Consider the following 18618-nt stretch of genomic DNA (forward strand, 5'->3'; position numbering starts at 1 on the left):
TTCTCGGGCACTATAAGAGTCCCTGTTGACGGCAGCAAGCAACAGACTATCATTAAGTGACCGATATACTCCACACAGAAATGCAATGACGCATGTAAAACAAGAAGAAGAAAAAAGAAAACAAATGCAAACATTATTTCATCATGAACTCGAATGAATGAAACAGACGTTAATTTTCATTATATTAAAAGAGTTATTTTCCTTGATCCTCTTACATCTATTACTCACGACGAGCTTATGAATCAGCAACTTATGCATATAACCAAAAGTATTTACGAAAAATGAATAAAGAAAAAAAAATGCTAACAGCAGCAAGAATACAATTGAAACTATAGTGACAGCCATTTTGTTTGCTCTCAAAAAGTATCTTTGTCAGCTCGTTTTTCTATTGGTCAATTCAGATGATGTCATTTTCTAATCATTATCAAATAAGAACTATCTGTAATGTTTACGTAGAAGTCACTCGTTTACGGATTCAAATTGTAATATATACCTTTGATTAATTTACATTTTGATTAAGACTATAAGAGGTTTCAATTTTCCGCCTTTGATTTAGATTTTACAAACTAAATTAATTCCGTTCGTTCATGGTTTAAAACAAGCGTATTCATTTACTTCTTGAAGATAAGAAGAAAAGAAAAATGTATTTATTAATTGTACAAAGATTGGCCTAATTAATATTGTTCTTAAGGCCGGAATAAAAGTGAACTTGTACTTTTTTTATTTATTTAATTTTATTTTTAGATTTGTTTTTCATTATTTAACCAAAAAACAACAAAAAAACAAAGCTACTTGTTTAGCGATAAAAATGTAGTAGAATAGAAATTAATGTACGAGACGAACGGGCATAAGAAAGGTTGTAGAGCAAATCGTTGGGTGGTGATTGGCCGTACAACAAGTGGTGACCCCGATGTGATTGTTGTGCACAAGTTCTAATTTGTCTAGATTGACTCGGAGACCGTAATGGGCGAGACAGCGAAACACTTCATCCTGGTCGTGGATATTAGCATATTTGCTGACCACTAGGATATCATCGATGTAGACATATAGATATGGCAGGCCACGCAAAATCTTGTCTGTCAATGTCTGTAATGTCTGAGCTGCATTGAAAGGACACAGGGCATGGTCCTGATATGACCTTAAACTATATCCGATAGTGAGGCCCCAGTTTGCGGGCTTTGAGGAATGTGGAGCGACCCCCTAATTGCCATTGCTCCCAGGTCCAGTATAGATTCGCCATATATATTTTATAAATTACTACTATATATATGGTATCCAAAAAGTCTGGCTACATTATGTACCCAGACTTTGTGGAAGCATCCTGTAGATTATGTAGCCAGACTTTGTGTGCACCCTATATATATATATATATATATATATATAGGTAGTTGCCTGTCTAGCCGCACTGATGAGCTGTGAAACAGCGAAACAGTACTGTATGTGGATGACTATATATATATATATATATATATATATATATATATATATAGTGGAAATGGTAATTAATAAAAACCGAAGAAAGTGCTCAATACTGTTGTAGAGCAAATATGCGTTTTATTTTTTATTACTGTATCTTTCTGTTAAGTTACATTATTGTTTCAGCTACCCGGCCGTTATTTTGGTGTCTATGCATGCAGGCGCACATATGTGCATATATTTGCACGCCTGAGCGAGGATGTATGTGTACATGTGACCGTTTCTTTAAGTATATATGTGTGTACGTGCACATGTCTGTACTCGTGCCCGCGGCCGCTAGCTAACCCTCTCCAAACAATTAACAACAAAATAAAAACTAAATAAATAAACCGAATCATAGCCCTCTCCCGCCTCCAAACATGAGCGAACACCCAACAGGTCAAGACATACTTACCAAGAAATCATCTCACCAACGAGACGCAAAAAACTTTAACATTAAGACTTGAATTTTAAAGTAACCCCACATCCTCCTACACCCACATATTCCCCTCCCCCTCCATGTATCCCTATGCCCTCAGCCACACCAGAAATGAACTTCCCAGACCCTCCCCCACAAGTTCCTTAAACTCCAAAACTAAAACCTTACCGACATACCACGCACCCTCCCACCTCCTCTCCTTGTTCTCTTCCTCTCTTTCTTTCGCCCTTCTCGCACCCTCCTTGATCTTATTCACTCTTTCACTCTTTCATCCCATAATAACGAACATTTCTGTAAAGGTCTGAGGAAGCTACAGACGGCAAAAAAAAAACAGCCGGGTAGCTGAAACAATAATGTAACTTAACAGAAAGATATATATATATATATATATATATATATATATATATATATATATATATATATATATATATATATATACATGTGTGTGCGTGTATACAGGGTGCCTACAAAGTCTGGCTACATAATCTACAGGATGCTTCCACAAAGTCTGACTACATAATGTAGCCAGACTTTGTGGACACCCTGTGTGTGTGTGTGTGTGTGTGTGTGTGTGTGTGTGTGTGTGTGTATATATATATATATATATATATATATATATATATATATATATATATATATATATATATATATATATATATATATATATTACAGAGTTTTTATTTGGAATGCGATTTTCATCAGTGTCCTATACTGTATAAACATCGAAATTTCTTTTCTCCCATTGACATATGTTTTAAGAAGTATCGCATTTCAATGCGACTTATACACCAGTAACAACGGACAGCGTTTTAACGTCAGCTATTAAACAGTATAGGTAAGATGATGGCGGTGGCGACAACCACAACGATTTGTCCCCGTCACCATTTAGCACGTACTACGTTCACCTTCAAGCTTCTTTAAATTGATCTTATTTTTAATGAGTCAACAATGCGGGGGCATACATTAGTCGAATTGTGGCGTGGTCCCTGGCCTTAGTAGAAACCATTTTGGACGACAATAGTGTCTTTGTGCCAGATCCTGTACCTCCCATCAGGGGTTGTGTAGCCACCTCCGAAAACACAGATAGGTTGCAAAAACGAAGAAACTTCTTCGAACACAATAGTCTACCGACAAGTGCTTTGTGTATTTCCAATCAATATACATCATTTATCAATCTAACGTCATAATAAAGGAAGAAATTGAAGAATATATATAGGCGTTCATATATATTTAAATGGAAATAAATGAAACATTGGAAATATTAGGGTCACCAGTTAGCAATTGCTACCTTAGCATGAACAGTTTTGTAAATGCAAAATTGACGAAAACTTCAATAAATTCTATTTAAAAATTAACGAAAAATTCATTAAATTTATATTTAAAAGTTCCAAAAACATCATAAAATGTAAATATAAAAAGTAAATGAAAACATCATATAATTTATATTACAAAATTAGTGAAAAATCATTAAATTTATATTTAAAACTTAACGAAAACATCATTAAATTTATATTTAAAAACTTAACGAAAACATAATTAGATTAATATTTAAACGTAACCGAAAACATAATTACATTTATATTTAAAAGTAAACGAAAACATCATTAAAATTATATTTAAAACTTAACGATAAGATCATTAAATTATTATTAAAAAATTAATGAAACATAATTAAATTTAAATTTAAAAATTAGCGAAAACTTAATTTTTTTAATTAACGAAAACATAATTTAATTTTTTATTTCAAAATTTATGAAAACATCATTAAATTGCTAAATCATTAAATGAAGTCACCATTAAATTTATTTTAAAAATGAGTGAAAGCATCATTAGATTTATATTTAAAAATTTATGAAAACGTCATTAAATTTATATTAAAAAATTTAGGTAAATATCATTAAATCTATATTTAAAAATTAACGAAAATATCATAAAATTTATATTTAAAAAATTTAACGAAAACATTAAATTTATTATTTTTAAAATCTATTAAAATATTGAATGTATATCACAAAATTAACGAGCACATCATTAAATTTATATTAAACAATGTAACGAAAATATCATTAAATTTATTATTTTTTAAAATTAACGAAAATATCATTGAATGTAAATTATAAATTTAACGTAAACATCACTAAATTCATATTTAAGAATTAACGAAAACATCATAAAATTCATATTTAAGAATTAACGAAAACATCATAAAATTCATATTTAAGAATTAACGAAAACATCATAAAATGTATATTTAAGAATTAACGAAAACATCATAAAATACATATTTAAGAATTAACGAAAACATCATAAAATGCGTCATCTTGGTTGTTATTGTCACAACGTTTCTGCCGTTTTGCCCTCCGGCCTTCGTCAGGTATTTTGTATCGAACTGGGGAACCGTTTGTTAGGAGTCTAAAGAATTAACGAAAACAACATAAAATGCATATAACTATAGTGTTACAAAATGACAAAAATGATTTTAGTGTTCATTTAGGAAAGTTCATATACCGTGCTTTAGTACGAAAATATTCAATAAATATCAGGCCCGTGGAGTAGGGCTGTGTATGTATATATATTCGCTAGCGTGAATAGGTTGCGAATGTCTATGCGAATGTGAAAATGAATTATACGGATATGAGTATTAAGTAGCGTGGTGCTGTGAATTTTCTTGTTCTTGTGTGTGTGTGTGTGTGTGTGTGTGTGTGTGTGTGTGTGTGTGTGTGTGTGTGTGTGTGTGTGTGTGTGTGTGTGTGTAACAGAACGAACTTATTTATTTTTATGTTGTAATTCCCCACGTATAATATATGTCGAAATTCAAGGGAATTTTGAGTTTTTATACTATTTTGAAACTAATTTTCTTTTCTTCGTTTCTAATCAGAACGTTTCGGCCGTTTTGACCATCAGCGTTCTTCAGATATGTTGTCTGATTTTGGCAACCTGTTAAAAAAAGGGGTGCCTGCTCCACTTGAAGCCCATACGAAGAAGAGAGAAAGACACTCATATAACCGGTGTTATAATGTTGAGAGCTAATGAGAATAAAACATGTACATTTTTTTGTATTCTTGTCCGTTACAGTCACGTTAAAATTGTGGAAAATTACAATACTTTTTGGTAAGTAAATTATACATTTTGAGGTATTTCTGACTCAAATTGGAGGTTGGAATTAAAGAGAACCGCAGTAATCGACGCATCAGTTTGCAAGAGCCGTTCTTGAGAAACAAGAAAAACGAAAAATTTTGAATTTAATAATTTAAATAATGCAAATAAAATAAAGATAACATTAAAAAAAAATCATTAATCATGAACGACCACACGGGCGTATCTGTGGTTAACAGATACGTTTTCAGTGCACAGAATTATCTTTACGCTTGAAGATACAAATTCAGTTTGCACTAATTTCTAAAATTGGCGTCACGATAAGACGAAACACTAAAATCAGTCATGGACAAACATGAATGGCACGCCCGAAGCAAAATAACATTAACATTTTATTTTGTTCTTTTTTAAAATTCATTTTTCGTCAAATGAATGAATTAGAAACTATATTTACTATAAGGTTGTAAATTTAAATTAAAAACGTTTATTCTCTTATTCATTATTCCACCCCGAACAAGGCACAGTGCGACTTTGAAGTAGGGGGCTACTATCGGGGACATAAGTTGTGGGCATATTATGAAGGATGAGCAGCAAGACGTATATTCTCATTACACTTGAACTTCTGCATGTCAGTACAGTTAGGAAAGCAGAATCCCGAAAGGGAGTTCCAAAGTCTAGCAGTTCTAGGGAGGAAACTATTGGAGTAGAAGGCTTTCTTACATCTAAGGATCTCTACTGTGTAGGTGTGAGATTTAACTGCTTGTTGAGTTTGTCGGGGGTATTTACGTCGAGGGGGTACAGGTACTTGTAGTTCGTCAGAACATTTACCATTAAAATACTTGTAGAACAGACAGAGACGTGTAATATTTCGACGATGGGACAGAGGTTGAAGCTTAGATGACAGTTCATGGCCTATCAGGTTGATCTCCTGTCCACGACGGAGAGACTAGTAGCAGATGCACCAGCCCAAATGTGACAACAGTACTCCATACATGGGCGAATGGTGGCCTTGTAGAGGTACAGGATACCTTCTGGCATAAGTAACTTTCTAGCATGATAAAGAGTTCATACCTTCTTCGCAGCAATCTAGGCAATGCTCTTAATGTATCTGTTCCAACTTATGTCCCCATGAACGTTAGGCCGAGGATTTTGAAAGAAGTACTTTCAGGTAGTGTGTTTTTGGCCATTGCTATTGGCGGTAGAGAAGTTTTTTTGTAGTTATTGAAGGAAACAAGTTTAGTCTTAGCAGCATTGAATGTGACCATCCATTTTTTATCCCAATTCCACTACAGATTGGAGGTCATCCTCTAGTGTTTCTGCCATTTCCTTAGATATGTGTTCATTTGTTTTCCCCTCGTGCCTATTATAGAGCGTGATGTCATCAGCAAATATACCCATCACAGAGACAATTTTATCAGGGAGGTAATTTATGAATATTAGGAATAATAAAGGTTCAAGGATCAATCCCTGAGGTACACCCGCATTTATATCATATTGTTTAGGTGTATGAGCCTCGAGGACAACCTTGAACTACGAGTATGTCCATGTCTAGTACTCCACACTAAAGATCTCTGACATATGTAGTCTAAGGAGAGTAGAACCAATGCTCAATGAACTCATCGAGATGATCAGGGATAGCCCGACACCCTGACAGATGTAACCACAGATCTACCTGAGTATTGGAATTTCGAAGACGAGATATCTGTAGAAAATGGAGTGTTGTTGAAAGGAGAACGTGTCAACATCCCAAGACTCCTCCATAAGAAAACTCTTGAACAAGGTGTAAGAACAGAATAGTTAACAAAATCCACCTCCCTTGTTAAGAATGATTTTCTAAATAGCAACATTATTTCAGCACGTTCTGTAAACTGCACAAGTATCCATTAATATCTCTACCATTGTTATTTATAACTTCTCCCCAAAGTTCAACAATTTTTCAATACCTGAATGATAGAAATCAAAAATCAAAAGTAAAAAAAAAAAATTACATAAATGAAAATCAAAAAGGTATTAAAAATTATCATTTTTACTAGCGGCATCTTTCATATGCAATATATTGCTGTTGGGCATTCTGTGGACGTTCAGCACGAATGGAGACGCCGCGATATTATTGTAGCCCCCTTTCATTACAATGTAAAAGTATTTATCTAAGTAATCTGGTTAATGTAGTGTCAGAATATATCTGGTTATCACGGTTTATCTCCAATATCCTTATAAGAGTCTGTGACATTTCCCATTGGATGGGCGCCTGGCGCGAACAGAAACCCCACGATATCATTATACCATCTTTAGACAGAACAGTTGCTACACTTGGATCCTAGCCAGAAGATCAAGAAAGTATGTTTTAGTTTCACGTACGGCCCAAAAGCGACATCATATTTTCATTATTACTTGTTTTTTTTTTTTTACAAGGTGGTCACCACTTATCAAGGCCCGGAAGCCACTCGGGGATAAGGGTTATTGCGTGTACAGTACGTTAGTGTTGAGATTCGATAAAGTGTCTTACTTAAGGGGGCGGTTCATCAGGAATTTGTTTATATTGGACTTGAAAACATCCAGGTTGTAGTCAGTTGGGAAACAGGCAGACAGAGCAGAGTTCCAGAGGCGTGCACTTCTAAGAAAGAATCTTTTTTCATGGAATCTACATTTTGGTTTTAGCAGAGATAAAGAGTGGGGAAAATTTTTGACAGTGGTTTCAGCAAGACGGGTGCTCCTCGTGAAAGATTTGCGAGGGGGGGCAGAGATTGGAGCTCAGACAAGCACTTGCCATGGTATTTACGATAAAACAAAGACAAGCTCGAAACATCTCTTCTGTGGGAGAGAGGTTGCAGGGAAATTGCGTTTTCGGTGATCGGGAGATCCTATTTATTGAAAACAAGAATAAAATAACATACTATAAACATTAAATTAGCGCATCCATATACTAATTTAATGTTAGTAGTATGTTAACATTTTATATCCTCCTTTTTAATAAATAGGATTCCCGATCGAATAATTTATCATTTGGAAACCGTGACAGACATACGTACGTATGTACGCATGTTAATGAATGGTACAATGGTATTAATATGTATAGATTAATTTTAAATTCGATTTTAATGATTTGAAACTAAATAAAAAACTATTTAATTCAGCTTCAAAAAATAAGAAACAAAAATGTGCTTATACAAAACAAGGACCGTACTATTTTTAGATAGAATTTTCAAGTTAAATCCAGCTTTTACGGCATCTTTTGGCTATTAAATTGTTAGGTGAAAGTACAGAAGAGTTACGAAACACCCTCCCCTTCTCATGTTAAAATAATTTTCTAAATAAAAACGTCGTTTTTTCAGCATGGTTCGTATTCTGCACAACTCCAAAAAACTGTTTCTATAAGAGAAATCGCGAAAAGAATTAATTTCAAAATCAATCAATCAAAAAAAAAAAAAAAAAACGCCAGGAATTTAGTTGTTAATCTAATATTTTGACAAATTTATCTAGTCTGGTGGATTATCCAACTTCGTGATGTTACTAGGAATAACATCACTTGGAGAAGGTACACCATTTCTTGTAAAATCCAGTGTGAGTTATCATACCGAAAAGATTTTATTTGGGCCACGAATACGTAGTTGTGATCTGGAATATTTAGTCAGGTTTTCCTTGTAGGAAAAAGTATCCTTTTGCTAGATTGTTCTAACAAACTCTTGTACAGAGATACCTTCGATACTCAGGTACAGTGTCTAGCAGGAATTCAAGTTCTATTCACATATGAGTATTGACAAAATGGAACTCGTTTTTCTTTTACTTTCTATTATATTTGTCAGAACATCGGGCTATTGTAGCTTAAAATGTTTTTAATCACTTAAGGATTCAACCAACATCAAATCGAGCACAGACAATAGAGTCGGAAGTATTGCCGGGACATATTCAATTATCAATGACCGGTCGAAAGTGACTAAAATGATGATTGATGAGTGGTGTGACATCTCTTATTCGACATAGGGGAAAGGTTATAGATTACGTTAAGAGAATAATGGAGTGATATATATATATATATATATATATATATATATATATATATATATATATATATATATATTACACAGTGATCACCACTTATCAAGGCCCGGAAGCCACTCAGGGATAAGGGTTATTGCAAGTACATTACGTTAGTGTGGAGATTTGATGAAGTGTTTAATTAAGGGGGCGGTTCATTAGGAATTTGTTAAGATTGGACTTGAAGACATCCAAGTTGTAGTCCGGAGGGAAGCAGGCAGACGGAACAGAGTTCCACAGGCGTGCAGTTCTAAGAAAGAAGCTTTGTTCATCGAATCCGCGTTTCGATTTAGGTACAGATATAGAGTGGGGGAAATTTTTCACAGTGGATTCAGCTAGACGGGTGTTTTTCGTGAAAGATTGGCGAGGGGGGACCAGAGATTGGAGTTCAGACGAGCACCTGCCATGGAAATAACGATAAAACAAGGATAGGCTCGCAACGTCTCTTCTGTGGGAGATAGGTTGCAGGGTAGAGAAAAGGGCATATATGTGAAATAATAAGAATTACAATTAAGTTTACCAAGATAATCCCAAATAGTAAACCTCAAGTATATTATGAATATTAAAGACTTAATATTTATAAAGTAATCCTACCCAGATGTAAAAGCTCAATAAAACTAAATAGAAAATAGAGCTCATAATAAGAACAAAGGATTGTCCACTTAATTTGTGGTTCCTTTTTGAAAATCAAATACGTTTTTAACTCTTCTTAAAGTGTTTCAGTATCATTTAATTTGTTCAGATAACTGTCGTCCTTATCTTTTTCTTTCGGTTTATTGTCATTAGCATCACCATCTCTGCAGAATAATTTATTTCTCTCGTCATCGCTATTACTCAATTTATTCGGACAACCGTCATTCTTCATTTTGGTATCTATGCCTGGGTAAATTTCCACATCCATTTCACTCATTTTCGCATCTAACTTAGGCTCGATATTAACTTCGTGAGATTCTTGACTTTTAGGTGATGTTAATATATTGCTCGTTGTTCTTAATTTAACTGGGTTGGGAGAAACTAGTTGGAGTGAAAAATTTGTAGAGCTATTTGTAAACATGGCTATTGCACCTATATGTTCGTCTATTAGCGCATTCACTTCTTCGGTACGTCGCTTGACTGATTTTTATATTAGATTCTCTGTCTCTACGCGGATCTTCTCTTCAGCGGTCGGCACTGATTTTAAAACAGCTTTGTCGAAGACCTTATTTTCCACTAAGTGTAACGTCAATATCCTTTCCAATTGCGTCTTCCTCGTGCTGGGTGTGACAACTAACCCATAATGTCTCCCTACTACTATACTATCATCTACTACGCAGTCCTTTGAATGTGGGAGATTCTATGAAGCTATCTATCTCTGTCATGACGTTCTTATTTCGACTTTTAAGATATTCCTCTACTATAGGGATTAACTGCGCTCTACGAAGAGCAGGTCTAACATCTAGTCCATAATGCCTTCCTATTGCTATAATGTCATCCTTGGGTAATTTTTGAAGGCATTCGCACGAAGGCGACTTTAGAAATTCTACTACATTAGACATCATTGTATCCCCTAATCCTAAAAACTTCGTTATTTCTATCCCTATGGCCTCCGTTACCTCACACGTGTGTCGTCCATCTACACACACACACACACACACACACACACACACACACACACACACACACACACACACACACACACGGGTAATTTAAACTAATTTTGAGGTGAAACGGAGAGATTCAAATGGAAGATATATAACGATGGAATGAACTATGCAGATTTACTTTTTGTTAAGATATATATATATATATATATATATATATATATATATATATATATATATATATATATATATATATATATATATATATATATCCGGCTTTTGTATTGGAAAGGACGCACACCACAGGAGAGTTTTAATGAAACGGTCATGAGGTTGCTTGCACGGCAACTGACAAGGCTAATCTGCTTGCCAGTCGGTTTGCCTCAAACTCCACACTGAACTCGGTACACCACTCACTCCTTGATTTTCCTCTGCGAACAGACGCCTCACTAGACGATTTGAAAATCACCCCTTCTCAGGTACATGCTATTATAAAAAACCTAGACACCTCAAAAGCATGTGGACCAGATCTCATCCCGGCTGTGCTATTAAAAAAATGCTCTACCGAGATTGCTCCAGTTCTGTCCAAACTTTACAATAAATGCCTTAACGAATCTTGTTTTCCCGACTGCTGGAAAACCGCCTCTGTGGTACCAGTCTTCAAGAATTCTGGTGAAAGAACTGACCCACTAAATTATCGCCCATTAGCCTCCTCCCGCTTTTCGCCAAAATATTTGAGTCCTTAGTTAATCAAGCCCTAGTCCAGCACCTAACAGCTGCTAAACTCCTGACTGACAAACAATATGGATTCAGGCAAGCCCGTTCAACAGCAGATATCTTAACTGTAGTTTCTGAACGTATATACCGTTCATTGGATAAAACAGGGGAGGGTAGAGCGGTGGCCCTCGATATATCTAAGGCTTTTGACAGGGTATGGCACGATGGTCTTCTAAGGAAAATTAGATCATATGGAATCACTGGAAGAATTCATAATGTAATTAAATCCTTCTTATGTAATAGAAAAATCAAAGTTGTCCTCGACGGTCGTACATCCAGACAATACGACATAAATGCGGGAGTACCTCATGGGGTCTATCCTTGGACCTCTATTATTCCTGATATTCATAAACGACCTCCCTGATAATATTGTTTCGGAGATGGGTATATTTGCCGATGACACCACTCTCTATAACAGATATGAGGGGAAAACAAATGAACACATATCCAAGGAAATGGCAGAAACGCTAGAGGATGACCTCCAATCCGTAGTGGAATGGGGACAAAAATGGTTGGTCACATTCAATGCTGTTAAGACTAAGCTTGTTTCCTTCAATAACTACAAGAAACCTTCTCTGCCACCAATAGCAATGGCCAAGAACACATTACCTGAAAGTACTTCTTTTAAACTCCTCGGCCTAACGTTTACAGGGAATATGAACTGGAAAAGATACATTGAGAGCATTGCCAAGGCTGCTGCAAGGAAGGTTGGCTCCCTCTACCGTGCTAGAAAACTACTTACGCCTGACAGTATCCTATACCTCTATAAGGCAACCATGTATGGAGTACTGTTGTCACATCTGGGCTGGTGCATCTGCTTCTTGTCTCTCGCTCCTGGACAGGGTTCAAAAGAGAGTCGCCAACCTGATAGGTCCTGAACTGTCATCTAGGCTTCAGCCTCTGTCCCATCAACGAGATGTTGCATCCCTCTGCCTGTTCTACAAATACTTCAATGGTGAATGCTCTGACGAACTGCAAACACTTGTACCTCCCCGACGTAACTACCCCCGACAAACCCGACAAGCTACTAAGTCTCATCCCTTTACAGTAGAGATCCCTAGGTGCAAGAAAGCCTTTTACTCCAATAGTTTCTTCCCCAGAACTGCGGGTCTTTGGAACTCCTTTCCGAGATTCTGCTTTCCCAACTGCAATGATATGCAGAAGTTCAAGTGTAATGTTAACAAACATCTTTCTACTTATCTCCCTTCATAATGACCCCGCTAATTAAGTCCCTGATAGTAGTCCGCTGCTTCAAAGTGGCACTGTGTCTTGATTGGGGTGAAAATTCAATAAAAAAAATAAAAAATAAAAAAATGAAATGAAAAAAACTTATGGTGATAATGCCCAATCATATGACCTTGTAAAACGCTGTCATCGCGAATTCAAACATGGCTGGAAATCTGTGGAAACAGCTCCAAGACCTGGTCACTCCCCTTCTGCCATTGTTGAGGCATCTGTCCGTCAAATTGAGGATGCAATTTTGGAAGATTGGCGCATTACTATTCGCCAAACAGCCCAAGATGTCAAGATTAGTACAGGTTCTGTGGAAACTATCATTCATGACCATTTGTATATGCATAAGGTGTCTGCCAGATGGATTTCCAGGTTGCTCACACCATTCTAGAAGCGAGAACGCGTCGAATGCTCGAGGGTGAATTTGGAGATGTGCCAAGAAGATGAGTCAAAGTTTTTCAAAAGACTGATTACACAGGATGAAACCTGGGTCCATCACTATGATCCAGAAACCAAAGCCCAGTCAATGCAGTGGAAGCACTTGGACTCACCACCTCCAAAGAAGGCAAAGATGCAGCCCTCCGCTGGCAAGGTCATGCTCACAGTATCCTGGGACCAGGACGGAGAAGTGATGACAGATTTCCTGGAAACGGGTACCACAATTACAGGAGCCTATTATGCTTCACTTTTGAGGAAATTAAGGGAAACTATCAAAATCAAGAGGCGGGGCAAGATCAGCAAAGGTACCCTCCTCATGCAGGACAATACTGCGGTCCACAACTCGCATGTCGCCAGATCAGAAGAACGGGCGTGTGATTATGAAATCATCCCCCATCCTCCCTACTCTCCTGACCTTGCACCCTCTGACATTTGACTTTCTCCTCTTCCCAGCCATGAAGTTGTTTTTGAAAGGAAAGCGTTTCCCAGATGATGCCTTGATTTCTGAAGTCACATCGTGGTTGGAGAACCAACCTGTGGTGTTCTACAAAAACGGTCTCCAGAGCTGCATCAAACGATGGGAGAAATGCATAACTCTGGGTGGTTCCTATGTAGAGAAAGGCTAATAACTGTGCCAAGTTTCGTTGCTATACTTCTATGGGAAGTGGGTCAAGGGCATTACTTATTGCACGCCCCTCGTGTGTATATATATTATATGTATATATTATATATATATACACACACACACGCATATATATATATATATATATATATATATATATATATATATATATATATATATATATATATAAGTTGGGGATTGGATAATGGTGTTAGGAGCCAGGATATGCAAAATAGGTTGCTAAAAGAAAGTTCACGTAGTTCGTAATCAACTTTTTCTTACACCTGGAGGGTTCGTCAGGTAAAAGTTCGTGGAGGTGACCCAACATTGGGATAAACGATCATTTGGTAAAGGAAAAAGACGGTTGACTTTGCTTGTTGGCGTTTGAGGGTGATCTATACCATATCAATTGATTGTAGATCTATAAACGATAGCTAGGGATATTTTTCTGATAAGGTAGGTTTAATTGTTGGGTATCTCTGCTAGTATGCACTTTTTGATTTAAATTCAGAAGGGGAATCTTAGTGGGTAAAAAGAAAATAAATGTCAAAGTCAGTTAGCTGGCATTTGTGGTCATTGTGTCCTGTGATAACACAAGCTAGAAAAAATGACATCACACAAGATACAATACGCGTGAAGGCCGGCGACTATGAGATAAGGTAATAAAAAATTATAAGAATCGATTATAGATAAAGGAGCCAAGTGCTATATATATGTAGCTCCAATATTTTTAGCCCATCGCTGGCAGAGAGGAAGGCAACGTAAGCAGCTTAATAGAATGTCCCTTCTTCAAATTTGGGATCTAGTTCTTTTTCTTTTCTTTTTTGAGTGTTTTCGTGCTAACTTTGAATCCAAAGCAAGAATGCACGCCCACGGAAAATAGCCAGGGGACAATCAGAGAAGATTGTGGAGAAAGTGGTGGAGCGTTTACCCTGTGTTAGCTTGTTAATTTGCGGTACACAAAACACTATCGCTTGTAGGTAATGATATAAGTGATTTATTTGTGAATACAACTTCAGTCTAGATACTTTTTTTTTTTATCAAGTTTCGTTCTTGAATAAATGGCCGACAAACTCTACACACTGTGGCAGCCATTGCTTTCCTGATAAATACTGCATTGATTTGCATACTTTTTCGTCTTGTTTTGAATATGATGCAACGTTTCATGAAAGCAAACTAAGCATATGACAACAATATTTCCAATAAAGAGAGAAAGGGAGGCGGGTGTACTCTGCACGCTGCGACAACTTTTGTCTTCATGGTAAATAGAGTTTAGATCCTGTTGCATTTTATTAAAGAAGATGTAATAAAAACAAATCTTCGGTCTGGATACTTTTTGAACGTAACTGGTATCGAGAGCAGGAAGTCTTTCGTTGGCTTGCATCACAGAGGGAATTTCCCATGAAGCCAATGTTCCCCGCCAGTGAGGGAAATAAGAGGTAGACACTTCCCATCGTCGGTTGCTCGGTGGAAACTATTTTAGGTCCATAGATTTATCGACATCTGCTTCCGCTCAAAAGTATTAGGAATTACATCTCGTACCACTTCACGCTATGGGCGTGATTGCAAGCGTATCTTCTTTTATCTCCAATTCATGGTAAGACATATTTCCATTCGCGCGAAGACAGGAAATGTCAAAAGGCGTTCAATTGTGGACGAAAACTTCGGTTATATCTGATACTACTACTACTACTACTACTACTACTACTACTACTACTACTACTACTACATCATCATCATCATCATCATCATCAACAGACCAATGTATAATTACTAAGGTTATGACAATAAAATATTCTTATCACTGTTTTGACTCTCGAGTATATATCCGACACAGACACAGTTAATCAATCGAGAATCAAACTGACATATACTCAAAATAATGAAAACAATATTCTCTTGTCATAGCCCTAGTAATTACACACACACACACACACACACACACACACACACACACACACACACACACACACACACACACATCATGTATCAACATAAAATTTTAAAAGAAAATATAATATTGTATGTATACATTTTCAGTATTTACTTCAATAGTGTTCGATACGTAGGTGGGGCTAGGTAGTAAATTATAAAAAAATCTGGCAAGTTAAGTTCCACAATATCTTCCGCGTTTCATCCCGAGAAGAGTTATCAGGTTAAGATACATTTGACACTTCCAAACGGGGATGAAAAGCGAAAAATTCTGTGTAGCTTAATTGCTATATATTTTCATAAGTTACTATAGACACACATGCACAATATATATATATATATATATATATATATATATATATATATATATATATATATATATAAAGTTGTGTGTGTGCGTGTGTGTGTGTGTGTGTGTGTGTGTGGTCATGAATAGGCTCCTATATGGTTGACTATTTTAAAAAAACTGATCACATATAATGATAGAAGATGTATCGAGGATCAGGAATGGGTATATTTGATCTGGCAGAAATTCATAAAAACGTTTACAAGGGTTTTTGATATAGATGTACATAAGAATAGTTTGATAACTATGTTTCAACTTAAATAGGGATGGTATAATAAAATTGTGGGGTCTGCGTTCGCGCCTGTACTCCATGGAAATATGGCACAAACTTTAACAAATACTTTTTATATCTATTTGCATAAGTATACTTTGATAATTATGCTTCAGTTTGAAGAAATATGGTATAATAAAAATTCGCACCTGACCTCCATAGAATGTAAATATGTCACAAAGTTTAACAAGGTTTTTTAAAAGGGGTGAGGGTCCACAATAACACCTAAACTTTAATCTTAATTCACGTTAGCTTTTATTTATTTAGTTTTGCTGAATCATATTGTGTCGAATAAATTCATCTCATAAATTCACGTTCTTATTAAAGTGAAAGCCAAAAACAAAAAGTCGAAACTTTAGACAATTCTCGACACAAATTTTGCATAACTCTGTTTTTTTCGTTCTCCACTTGCACGTTGCACTCTTTCGAAAATAGATAAATAGATAAATAATAAAAAATAAGAACGTTACTTGTTATCGTGTCAAAAGAAGGAAAAAATCTTGCTCACGTGATTACGTGTCTTTTTAAAAACATTTATATACCCTTTTTATTTTTATTTATATATCTGTTTAATCTTTTTTTTTTGTCAGTGTACTAGAAGGAATTCAGTTGATTACAACCCTTTCTGCGTGTTCTTTACATTATAATAGTACAACCCTGAATCCGACGGCCAATACTACACTGTTCAATACTGTAAAACTGAAACGAAGCTGTTCTGCTTGAAAAGGGCGCCATTTTTTTCTTATTCATATTTATATCGATTCTTTGCTTTAAAAATTAAAGTAATTACGTGCTTACATTTTTAACATCCCATTTTGCTGTTTAAGATTATTTTACTAAAGTAAGTAAAGCTTCATTATTTTTCAAAACTGTTTTTGTTTCTTTGTTTTTCGATATTTCGTCGATATTATTATTGGAGGAAACGGAAGATAATCTGGTTCTTACCTCCGTTTTCATTGAACACTAAAACTAGAGTAGGGCATTTTTTTCTTAGCTTTCTAGACAAGCATTTTCCAAAAACACATAAATTTCATAAACTTTTTAATAGAAACACTGTGAAAGTTAGTTACTCGACAGCTCCATCAATAAAGTCGATAGATAACGCAGGCTGCTCTTGCAGGACCAAAAATAGCTGTCCATTGGAGGGTAATTGTAAAGCTGAACCCCTTATTTATGAGGCCACAATAACGGAACAATCCACAAATATACCGGAAATATATATAGGTATGACAAAAGGCCAATTTAAACAAAGATATTACGCACATATGAGCTCCTTTAGAGCTAAAACAAGGATGAATACAGCATTAGCTGCCCGCGTGTGGGAGCTTAAAGAAAAAAAACACCCTTTTCCATAAAATGGAGAAAAATAGATCATAAACCAGCATACGTCCCGGAATTAAGTCAATGCTCACTCTGTAACGCAGAGAAATACTACATCCTCCGGGCCATTCATGACCCAAAAATAAAATGTTTAAATGTGAGGAGTGAAGCTTTGAAAAGTTGCATACATAGAAGGAAGGGGCTCCTAATAAATTGGATCAATGAAAAGAACAACACTTAGATGTTGTTTTTATATATATATATAATATATATATATATATATATATATATATAATATATATATATATATATATATATATGTGTGTGTGTAATAGGAAAAAAAAATTGTAAATACAAAAATGATTAGTCGGTAAACTTGGATTTTAATCGCAATTATATTATAGATTTTAAATTAATGTATTTTATAAAAAAATTTTTTTAATTATATTTTATAAATGTAATTTATAATCTATTTCGAATTTAAAACTATTGAAAAATATAATAATGTTAATAAACTAGGGAAATCACTTAGGATAGATAAATACTCACTTCCCCAAACCTTGAAGATTTGGATTTTTAAAAAATAATTTTTAAACGTATTTCGAAATTTTTAAACGTGATTCGATATAATTAAAAATATTTTTTTAAACTTTAAACGTATTTTCGGAAATTTTTAAACGTAATTCGATATAATTAAACGAATTTTTAAGTTTTTAACCGATACCAATACAGATTTTAAAGTTTTTTATACATAAGAAAAGAGATTTTAAAATTAATTTGGGTTTAAATTAAAATCGATTTATATAAGGAAATTTTTTTCGAAATTAGATCTTAAATTTAAATAATTCAAAGTTTAAAATTAGGTATTACATCATCAGAGGGGGGTGTAACAAAACGAGATTTAAACGTGAATTCGCGAGGTATATATACTTCACACTTCCGGTTATAAGATAGACGAATATTGGCTGAAGAGAGCTTGATAAGGATACCTTAAACGGGCCTTATTATCGGGCTTGAAACCGACGGTACCAATGATCTGTCCCAACTAACAACTTTCTGTACACAATATATATA

Source organism: Euprymna scolopes, chromosome 14, assembly GCF_053919585.1.
Source record: "Euprymna scolopes isolate OS-2025 chromosome 14, ASM5391958v1, whole genome shotgun sequence".
Lineage (NCBI taxonomy): Eukaryota > Metazoa > Mollusca > Cephalopoda > Sepiida > Sepiolidae > Euprymna > Euprymna scolopes.